We start from the raw sequence: 11,805 nt of genomic DNA on the forward strand, positions 1-11,805 counted from the left end.
TTTTTCCTCACCTTCTTCCAAAAGCAATAACTTTTTTTTATTTTTTCTTCAACATAGACAGATGAGGGATTATTTTTTTGCAGGACGAGTTGTAGTTTGGAATTACGCCATTCATTTTGCCATGCAATGTATTGAAAAACATTTAAAAAAAAATAAGTAGGATGAAATGATTAAAAAAAATGCAATTCCACCAATGTGTTTTTGGGTTTTGTTTTTACAGAGATCATTGTGTGGTAAAAATAATCTGGAAATTATTGCAGAGGTAAGTCCGATTACTGCGATACCAAAAATATATTTCATTTTTTCTATTTAAAGAAAATCGGTCATCAAGATTTTATACCCCAAACTAATTACATCTATGAATAGGCTTTAATGCTGATTAAATCCTTACTTTACCCAAATCTCATGTTTCAGTGATGGGTCAGTCACAGACAGGCGGCAGGCAGCACGCGGTGAATAGGGAGAGAGGCAGGAGAGCTGGAAGTGCAGGGACAGCACTATGGATGTCTCTAAAGCAGCAAAACATATTTGGACAAAAAAAAGCAAGGCTTTAATCAGCATTAAAGCACCTTTATATATAAGTCCTTGTTTTGCGGTATAAACTCCCGATGACAGGTTCTCAAGTGATGAAAAAAACTTCAAAGCATTGTAAAAAAAAATATTTTGCTTTATGTCACCATTTTCCGAAACCCGTAACATTTATAGTTTTCCACTAATGAGGCTGAATGGGGACTTGTTTTTTCGGCAGTGCGCTGACGTTTTAATTGATATCAATTTCGTATATTTAAGACGCTTTGACTGCTTATTGTTAGATTTTTTAGGGAGGTGAGGTGACAAAAAAACCCACAATTCTGGTGTTTTGATTTTTTTTTTTAACTTAGACGTTAATTCCATATTTTGATTTATTAAGACTTTTATGAACATGGCAATACCAAATGTTTATATTTGTATTTTTTACCTTCCTTTATATTTAATGGGGTAAAAGGAAATGGATATTAATTTTTATATTTTTAAAAACTTAAAGGGAACCCGTTAGCAGGATTGTGCACAGTAACCTACAGACAGTGTCTGGTCGCAGCCGTTATACTGATTAAAATGATACCTTGGTTGATGAAATCTGTCTTGTGGTTGTTGTTTAATCTTCATTTTCAGTTTTGAGTTAATGATATGCACCGTGCTCATGAGGGGCGGCCCCGCACCATGAGCAGGTCATTAACTCAAAACTGAAAATGAAGATTAAACAACAACCACAAGACAGATTTCATCAACCAAGGTATCATTTTAATCAGTGTAACGGCGCCGACCTGACACTGCGTGTAGGTTACTGTGCACAATCCTGCTGACAGGTTCCCTTTAAAATTGTAAAACTTCTTTTTTTTACATAATTTTTTACTATTCTTATTGGACCTGAGCCTGTGATTATTTGATTGCTCTCACACTATATTATACAATACCACAGTAATGCAGTACATAGTGAAAATCTCAGCCTGCTCCTGAGATTCACAGAAATACCAAGATGACCACGGCTTCTGGTTGCCATAGCAATCTATTGGTTCTCAACAATCATGTGACGGGTGGACTGATGGTAGCAGGGGCATGCAAGTATTGGCTGGTGTTCCATTTAAATGCTGTTTTCAGACATTGACAGCGGCAGTTAAATGGTTAAATGCAGCGACCAGGCTGTTAGAGACAGATGCCAGCTATGTAATATTGCCGGTATCAGCCACGTGTGTTGGGAGCTCAGCTCCAGAAGCCCCTCCACATATGCGGCCTTCTTCCAAGGTGCTAATTAACATACTAATGTAGGAATGGTTCATTATTCATTATATTAGATGAAATAATTAAAAGAGTTTTCAAATACTCAGACAATCCATTCTACATCGCTATATTTCCCCCTTGTAAATCAATAACACCTATACTCACCACCGATGCCGGCACCATTGCAGCATTGTCAGCACTGGTCCTCCTGGGGATTGAATGACATTGTTATGTCATGTGATACCCTGGAGAGCCAGTGCCGAGTTCATTGCAACGGTTCCGACAACGGAGGTGAGTATAGGTGTCATTTATTTACAAGGAGAAAATAGCAATTTTGAAGGGGTTGACCAAGTAATGGACAACCCATTGAAAGAGTTATTAGTGTTAGAGTGGGTGGGGTAGGTAGAGTAGGGGAGGAACTAATTAGGAGGGAAAGTGTGAGGTAGGAGGGAGGAAGTGGAGCTGGGCAGACGTGTGAGTCTGCAGCTCCTGATGGACAGACAGAAGTGTGAAACAGAGACAGAAAGAAGCTCAAGAAGGGTTCCTAGGGGCACGGGAAGTGCAGAAGCCACCCGTGGGGCCCACATCCAGAAGTGGAGGGAACGAGTCACAGTAAGGGGACTGGCCCCAACTTAGTGAGAAACTACAAGTCTAGCTAAGAAACCGGAGGCTGTGGCTTTGCAAGAAGCACAGCCACATCCACCCATACTTCGCCGAAAACGCAGCCGTAGAGAATTCAGACTGAGAGAACGTTGCCCAACCAGATTCGTGGTTGCTGGCTCGGGACACTGTGGTAAGGGGCTGGGCAGGAGAAGAGAAAAGCCACCATAGAGAGACGGCTAGAGGAAGGCTTATGAAAGGAGTCCTGGAAGGGTGCATCCCAAACTACCTGGGAGTTTGCTGGATCACAGACCCGGGGAACACAGCATACCCGGCTGTGTGCCATAAAGAACTGTAAGTAAAAGTCTGGAAACTTCACCTTGCTGTGTCCTTTTCATTACTCCAATCGCACCGGCCCAGCATAGCCACGACCGCCATCTTATATCTCTACACTACATCTGCCCTGGGGTTAGCTCTAACTGTGGAGGGCTGCACCAACTCTGCTGCATCACCATCTGCCCCAGAGGATCTGAACTGCAGCGTTGGCCACCATCTCATTGCCGAACACCACGGGTGGCGTCACAAACATTTCCCCTTTTCCACATAAACTTTATTCACATTTCCCATTTACCACCAAAACAACGCTTTATTATTGGACGCTTGGGGCCATGGACCGGGTCACTGCTGCTGTGACCTTCCCCTTTAAGAACTGCCATGTCAGACCCGGTTCCGAGTACCCTACGGCCCCATGGGGCGCTTCAGGTGAATTCCTGAGGATTTACAGTTTAGACCAGCTGACCCAAAATGGTGTGCTCTCCCATGCTGTAAGCACAGGCAGCTTTGCCTCTGCAGCATTATAGGAGCGCAGGGGCACTGAAGTTGGCAAGATTCCACGAACCGGCCAGATACAAAGTAGCGCTTACAAGCTATATAGAAAAGTTCTTGTAAGTGATGGGCTCCTGGCCAAGGAGACTGGCTAACTATGATAGTCGGCAGAGGTGTTTGGTAATCTAGGCAACGAGCAGTAAGATATAGAGTAAAAGGTGTTTTCCCACAAACAAAAGTTCATTGTAATCAATAGATCTTGGAATAATACATTCCACAATTGGATGTGTTTAAATAAAATGTTCCTGTGCTGAGATAATCTTATAAATGTGACCCTGCTGTGTACTGTGCAATGGCTGTTTCTGATAGTGCAGGAACATGGTCTGATCATACCACAGCTCCTGGGCAGGTGGGAAGCAAAAGAGAATATCTCTGTATGGTTCAGTGAACTCCTGCAGATTTACCTGCATTCAATAGAAGGCAGCGTTTTGGACACAGTATGTTCGCTGAGTCCAAAGAGCTGATAGTTTCGGATGGTGGGCACCCGTGCTAACTCTGCTGCCTCATTATAGTGAGTATCTCCTCGGGGGTTTCATCTGAATTACATCACTCAAAGATTTAAAGGGAAACCCAGATTTGAGTGCTCAGCGTAGAGCGCAGGATAAATGTGATCCAAATTGTTAGGTAAAATGTTCACAATAAAAGCTTCAACTCAATCCACGAAAAAAAAGCCCCCACTCACGTCCAAAAGTAAGCCTCCACTCAGGTCCGTCATTTGTTATTGGAAATATAGGGGGTTTCCATATTACTGTAGCACAAAGGCTATGGAAAACTGAAATGGCCCTTGCCCCCCCCAAAGAAATTCAGCAAATCTAAATGCCCCCTCCCTTCTGAGCCCGTGTGCCTAATCCACACTTAGAGTCCACATGTTTGGCATTTCTGTAGCAATGACAGCCCACCTAATTTACAGGTGCATGAACTGAGCACAATGTACAGGCACTACAATGTACTGGTCACTACAATCGCAGTTTGCAATTTTCACTCAGCAACATCCACTGCTGCTTGTTTCTGGAAAACACCCAAGAACTCAAAATCGTCACAACACCTGTAGATAAATTCCCAAAGGGGTATAATTTCCAAAATGGGGTCACTTGAAGGGGGATTCTGCTCTTCTAGCACTTAGGGTCTCTTTATATGGAGTCTGCAAACTATTCTAGGAAATTCTGTGCTTCAGCATGTCTTTTGTATAACAGTACTGCTTACCCATACAGCGAGACTCGGGAGGGACAGAGCGCTATTTGCCCGCGTGTCGCCGTGTGGCAAAGCAGTACTGTACAGCCACATTTGGAGTATTTCTATATTCAGCAGAAATTGTGGGACAAATTTTGGTGCCATTTGCAAAATGTAAAATATGGGGCTAAAACAAAATTTTGGTTGTAAAAATATAACTCTTTCTTCATTGCCCATTGGTATAAAATTCTGCAACCAATCTGTGGGCTTAATATGCTCACTGCACACCTAGATTAATTCATTGAGATGTGTAGTTTGTAAAATGGGGTCTCTTATCGGGGGTTCTGCTCTTCTGGCACCTCAGGGGCTCTGCCAATGTGACATGGCACCCTCAAACCAGTCCAGTAAAATGTGAATACCAATATGGCGCTTCTTCCCTACAGATCTTTGCACTGTGCCTCAAAAGTAGTTTTCGACCACATATGGGATATCGGGTACTCAGGAGAAATTGCACAACAAATTCTCTTGCATGTTCTCCTGCTATCCTTGTGCAAATAAAAAAATAGGACTAAAATAACATTTTTGTGGGAAAAATTGTTGTTTTTTTACTGCTCTACATTATTAACTACTGTGAAGCAGCTGGGCATTCAAGGTGCTCACCACACATCTAGATGCATTCCTTGAGGGGTCTAGCTTACAAAATGGTTTCACTTGTGGGGGTTTTCCACTGTTTAGGCACATCAGGGGCTCCCAAAACGAGACATGACACCGGCAGACCATTCCATCAATGTATGCATTCCAAAATGTCACTACTTTTATGAGCCCTGCTGTGAGCCTAAACAGTATTTTATTGTTACATATGAAGAACTCAGGAGAAATGCAAAACTTGGGGCTAAAAATCATTTTTGTGGGGAAAATTGGATTTTTTTTTATGGCGTCTGCTAATTATTCCAGCAAATTTTCAATTCAAAAAGTCAAATGGTGCACCTTCCTTTCCGAGCCCTACTGTTCACCCAATTAGTAGTTGTTTTTTTTTTACCACATATGGGCTATCAGCGTACTCAGGAGAACTTGCACAACAAATTGTCTGGTGCAATTTCTCCTGCTACCTTTGTGAAAATGATAAATTTGGGGTTAAAAAACATTTTTGAGGGGAAAATAGATAAGTTCCCTGAGGGGTCTAGTTTCCAAAATGTTGTCACTTGTGGGCAGTTTCCACTGTTTAGGCGCAACAGGGGCTCTACAAACATTGCATCTGCTAATTATTCCACCAAATTTTACATTCAAAAAGTCAAATGGTGTTCCTACCCTTCTGAGCCCTGCCATTTGCCCAAAAAATGGTTTTCTCCCACGTATGGGGTATCAGCATGCGCAGCAGAAATTGCACAACAAATTTTGGGGTCCATTTTTTCCTGTTAACCTTGTCAAAATAAAAAAAGTTGGGTCTAAAGTAAAATTTTTGTGACAAAAAGTTTCAATGTTCAACTTTTTCTTCCACATTCCAAAAATTCCTGTGAAGCACCTAAAGGGTTAATATACTTCTTGAATGTAGTTTCGAACACCTTGAGGGGTGTAGTTTATAGAATGTTACTTTTAGGTATTCTTTTTCATATAGGCCCCTCAAAGTCACTTCAAATCAGATGTGGTCTCTAAAAAAAATAGTTTTGTAAATTTTGTTGGAAAAATGAAAAATCGCTGATCAACTTTTAACCCTTATAACTTCCTAACAAAAAAAAATTATGTTTCAAAAATTGTGCTGATGTAAAGTGTAAAGTAGACATGTGGTAAATGTTATTTATTAGATATTTTGTGTGATATATAGATGTTTCTCACAAAATTAGAATCATAAAGTTCATTTATTTCAGTTCTTCAATACAAAAAGTGAAATTCATATATTATATAGAGTAATTACAAACAGAGGGAGAAATAGAGAGGGGCGCACCAATATATAACGTAACAATAATCATAAAGGGGTGCACTACTTAGTCTACATATGAAACATGGACACATGAAAAGAAAAAAAAAGGTGCGCTCCCACCTTATCCCTCTTTCCTACCTCAGGGCCATTTCTTTGGGGCGGTCCTGTTCCCTGGCTCTGTGGGGATTCAACCCCTATGGTGCTCTGCACTCTTTGATATTGCTGCATCTCCATATACCCGAATTGACGCAAGACAGGTTGTATATAGCTGGCACACAGCAGGTCACCACATTTCTATGTCAGGACCATGTATTATATGGAGGTCTCAACTTTTCCTATTTTGGGTATATATTGACATAGTGTGGTTTAGTCTTTTGCGGCCTGTATAGGTACACTTTTTCGGGAGAGCATACGGTATCAGGTATATTCAGGGTAGGATATTATTTTCCTGTTGTATTATGGGATTGCAATCTATTATGGGATATTGGGATATGGTGGGCATAGGGATTTGAACATTTGGTTTTAAATGTTTTTAACATGTTTTTTGAGGTGTTTAATAAAGGTGCTTTGTTTATTGACATTATTGATGGTCTTTACATTTTTGGGTTGTGCATACTCTCTTTAGTAATTACAAACAGAGTGATCTTTTTCAAGTGTTTATTTCTGTTAATGTTGATGATTATGGCTTACAGCCAATGAAAACCCAAAAGTCATTATCTCAGTAAATTAGAATAATTAACAAAAAACACCTGCCAAGGCTCCTAAGCATTTAAAAAGGTCCCTTAGTCTGTTTTAATAGGATCTACAATTATGGGGAAGACTGCTAACTTGACAGATGTACAGAAGGTAGTCATTGACACACTCCACTAGGAAAGTAAATTTTGCATTTCATTTGGAAATCAAGGTACCCGAGTTGGGAGGAAGAGTGGAGAGGCGAACAAGTCAAGCTTTTTGAGGTCTAGTGACCAAAGTCAGTGCAGCCATCTACTAGGAAATATTAGAGCACTTCAGGCTTTCCTCTGCTGACAAGCTTTTTGGAAATGGAGATTTCATTCTCCAGCAGGACTTGGCACCTGTCCACACTGCCAAAAGTACCAATATTTGGTTTAAAAACAACAGTATCACTGTGCTTGATTGGCAGCAAATTCGCCTGACCTTAATGCCATAGACAATCTATGGGGTATTGTCAAGATGAAGATGAGACACCAGACCCAACAATGCAGATGAGCTGAAGGCTGCTATCAAAGCAACCTGGGCTTCCATAACACCTCAGCAGTGCCACAGGCTGATCGCCTCCATGCCACGCTGCATTGATGCAGTAATTGATGCAAAAGGAGCCCCGACCAAGTATTGAGAGCATTTGCTGAACATACATTTCAGTAGGCCAACATTTCGGATTTTAAAATAATTTTTCAAGCTGGTGTTATAAAATAGTCTAATATACGGAGACTAGATGGTAGCCCGATTCTAACGCATCGGGTATTCTGGAATATGTATGTAGTTTATTTATGAAGATTTTAGAATAATACATTGAATACACAGGACTGCGCCTGTCGCTGATTGTTCGCAGCCGGCCATGTAGTATATAACAGCCCACGTAGTAAATAGCACAGCCACGTAGTATATTGCACAGCCACGTAGTATATAACACAGCCCACGGAGTATATAGCACAGCCACGTAGTATACAACACAGCCCACGGAGTATATAGCACAGCCACGTAGTATATAGCACAGCCCACGGAGTGTATAACAGCCCTCATAGCATATAACACAGCCACGTAGTATATAACACAGCCACGTAGTATATAACACAGCTCACGTAGTATATAATAGCCCACGCACGCAGTATATAACACAGCCCACATAGTGTACAACACAGCCCACGTAGTGCATAACACAGCGCACGTAGTGTATAACACAGGCCACGTAGTGTATAACACAGGCCACGTAGTGTATAACACAGGCCACGTAGTGTATAACACAGCCCACGTAGTGTATAACACAGCCCACGTAGTATATTGCACAGCCCACACAGTATATAGCACAGCCCACGCAGTATATTGCACAGCCCACGTAGTACATTGCACAGCCCACGTAATACATTGCACAGCCCATGTAGTACATTGCACAGCCCACGTAGTACATTGCACAGCCCACGTAGTATATTGCACAGCCCACGTAGTACATTGTACAGCCCACGTAGTACATTGCACAGCCCATGTAGTACATTGCACAGCCCACGCAGTATATAGCACAGCCCACGCAGTATATTGCACAGCCCAAGCAGTATATTGCACAGCCCACGCAATATATAGCACAGCCCATGTAGTATATTGCACAGCCCAAGCAGTACATTGCAAAGCCAACGTAGTACATTGCACAGCCCACGTAGTATATTGCACAGCCCACGCAGTATATAGCAATGTGGGCATCATATCCCTGTTAAAAAAAAGAATTAAAAAAAAAAATAGTTATATACTCACCTTCCGTTGGCCCCGGATCCAGGCGAAGCGTTTACCGATGCTCCTCGCGCGCTCCGGTCCCAAGAGTGCATTGCGGTCTCGCGAGATGATGACCTAGCGACCGCTAGGTCATCATCTTGTGAGACCGCAATGCATGGAGTGGTCACCGGGGCGTCGCGAGGAGCGGGAAAGGCCGGTTCTGGATCCGAGGGGCCGACGGACTATTTTTAATTTTTTTTAACATTAGATCTTTTTACTATTGATGCCGCATAGGCAGCATCAATAGTAAAAAGTTGGTCACACAGGGTTAATAGCAGCGGTAACTGAGTGCGTAACGCGGTCCGTCACGCTGCCATTAACCCTGTGTGAGCGCTGAGTGGAGGCGAGTATGGAGCGGGCGCCGGGCACTGACTGTGGGGAGTAAGGAGCGGCCATTTTGCCGCCGGACTGTGCCCGTCGCTAATTGGTCGTGGCCGTTTTGCCGCAACCAATCAGCGACTTGGATTTCCATGACAGACAGAGGCCGTGGCCAATGAATATCCGTGACAGACAGACAGACAGGACAGACGGAAGAGACCCTTAGACAATTATATAGTAGATAATAACTTTTGGGTATTCATTGGCTGAAAGCCGTAATCATCAACATTAACAGAAATAAACACTTGAAATAGATCACTCTGTTTGTTATAACTCTAGATAATATGAGTTTCACTTTTTGTAGTGAAGAACTGAAATAAATTAACTTTTTGACGATATTCTAATTTTGCGAGAAGCACCTCTAAATCTCTCATTTAAGGGCATAAAAATGTAAAGTTTGCAAATCTGAAAAATGCTAAATTTTCACCAAATTTACAATTTTGTCTGAAATAAACGCAAGTCATATCAAAGAAATGTCACCACTATCATGAAGTACTATACCTCCTGAAAAACAACAGTTTCTGAATCAGTGGGATTCGTTGAAACGTTCCAGAGTTATGACCAGACAAAGTGACACTGGTCAGAATTGTAACATTTGGCATGGTCATGAAGGTGAAAACAGATTCAGGGGTGAAGGGGTTAAGATTTTTTTAAAATAAGAAGAATTGCTTAATTTTACAAACACTTTGCACTTTTTATTAATTTATTAAGAGAAAACTCCTTTAAAAGGAACCTGTCACCCCCAAAATCGAAGATGAGCTAAGGCCACCAGCATCAGGGGCTTATCTACAGCATTCTGGAATGCTGTAGATAAGCCCCCGATGTAACCTGAAAGATGAGAAAAAGAGGTTAGATTATACTCACCCAGGGGCGGCGTCTGCGCACTGCAGTACTTTGCTCTGCCCTCAAGGGCAGACAAAGTACGCCTGCGCCGGAGCCGCAGCGTGATTACAAGAAGAGTACGTCATCGTAAGAAGATGGGAGGCCCCGGACCGGACCACGACGCCCATTGGACCAGAACCGGACCGGGACCGCCACTGGGTGAGTATAATCTAACCTCTTTTTCTCATCTTTCAGGATACATCGGGGGCTTATCTACAGCATTACAGAATGCTGTAGATAAGCCCCTGATGCCGGTGGGCTTAGCTCACCTTCGATTTTGGGGGTGACAGGTTCCCTTTAAATAACTTAAAGCCGTATATTTGAGGGTTCAAAGATACGTTTCACTCAGAGTCATTATCTTGCAGGTTGCAGAATAAGGGTCAGTAGATTACAACAACCCACATCTGTACTAATTACTTCAATAAACTTTCCAAAATGGTGAAATAACAATAAGACCAGAACATATTTTTCTGCCCTTTTGCATCATCCTAGAAGGCTAAGGATCTGTCAGGATCGTGTTAAAAAAAATAAACCAACGTATTTGTGAATTCACTTGCGGCATGTAAAAAAAATGTCAGTTTACCTTGAAATTAGAAAGGGGAAAATCTCCCAATTAAAGTTATATTTGACGTTGCCAGCTGCTATTACTGCTTTAAATACGTCAACCTGAAACAGATTTTTCTTGAAGTTTCGGAAGGGAAATAATTAACTGGAAATTATAAGAAATGAACTCAATGTATATACAGGAATGTATAGGAATGCTATGTGCACTATATGGGCTGCAGGATGAAAAAGCACAGAAAATTTTGCTAACATCAATGTTACAAGCTGAACCATCAGATCACGACGGAGGGAAAACAAGTGGCCGAGCGGCATAGATTTCTTTTTCAAGTGGAGTTGTATAACAAAATAGTCCAAGGGTGTAGCTACATTTTTAGGTCTTGCAGTTTTAAAACATTTTTGAAAGGAAATGGTTCTTAGTTTCACAGCCAGCCTATAGCAATAGCTGGGAGACTACTTATTTCTTCAAAATGATCGTTCAAGCAGACACCTGAAAAATAAATGTACCAGGATAGACACATTACTTCATTTAAAAGTCCCCCAGATGTAAAAGTATATGAAATGGAATGCAAGGCATGCAAATCGCAATCTATCTCATGGTGGTATGAAAATTCTTTAAGATAAACTTGTGGGGGCAGCAGACCTGCTATACTGTTCTAGTAGTTAAATTCTTGGCATTATCTTTAATTATGTGCTATGAAGTCTTGCAATAAAAATATGGTGAGTATTACGGGTTTTTGAAGACTAATTTAAACTGAAGAAAAGTAAAGGGCTTATCCAAGAAAAGCAGATGAAGGCAGATGGCCGATTGCCCCCTGTTTATTTTGAGCTTTCAGACAAGATACCTTGGGAGAAGTACTGGTTTTCCTTAAAGGGTTTGCACAGGTCACCCTATGTGGCTGCAGACCTCACAGAACGCACTGTTAGGATTCTCCGATGCCGGTGGTGAGACTGTACAGTACTGTGACCTCAAGGATGCAATATGCATACTCCCGGCTACATTCCGACTAGACGTGCACGGCCTCGCTCAATTCACGTCTAGTCCGAATGTGGCTGTAAGTATGCATATAGCATCCTTCCGGCCACATGACCGCGCAGTCTCACCGTTGGCACCAGGGAATCTTCTCAGAGTGTGCCACGAGGAGCCACAA

The sequence above is a fragment of the Ranitomeya variabilis genome, chromosome 4 (assembly GCF_051348905.1).
Source record: "Ranitomeya variabilis isolate aRanVar5 chromosome 4, aRanVar5.hap1, whole genome shotgun sequence".
Classification (NCBI taxonomy): Eukaryota; Metazoa; Chordata; class Amphibia; order Anura; family Dendrobatidae; genus Ranitomeya; species Ranitomeya variabilis.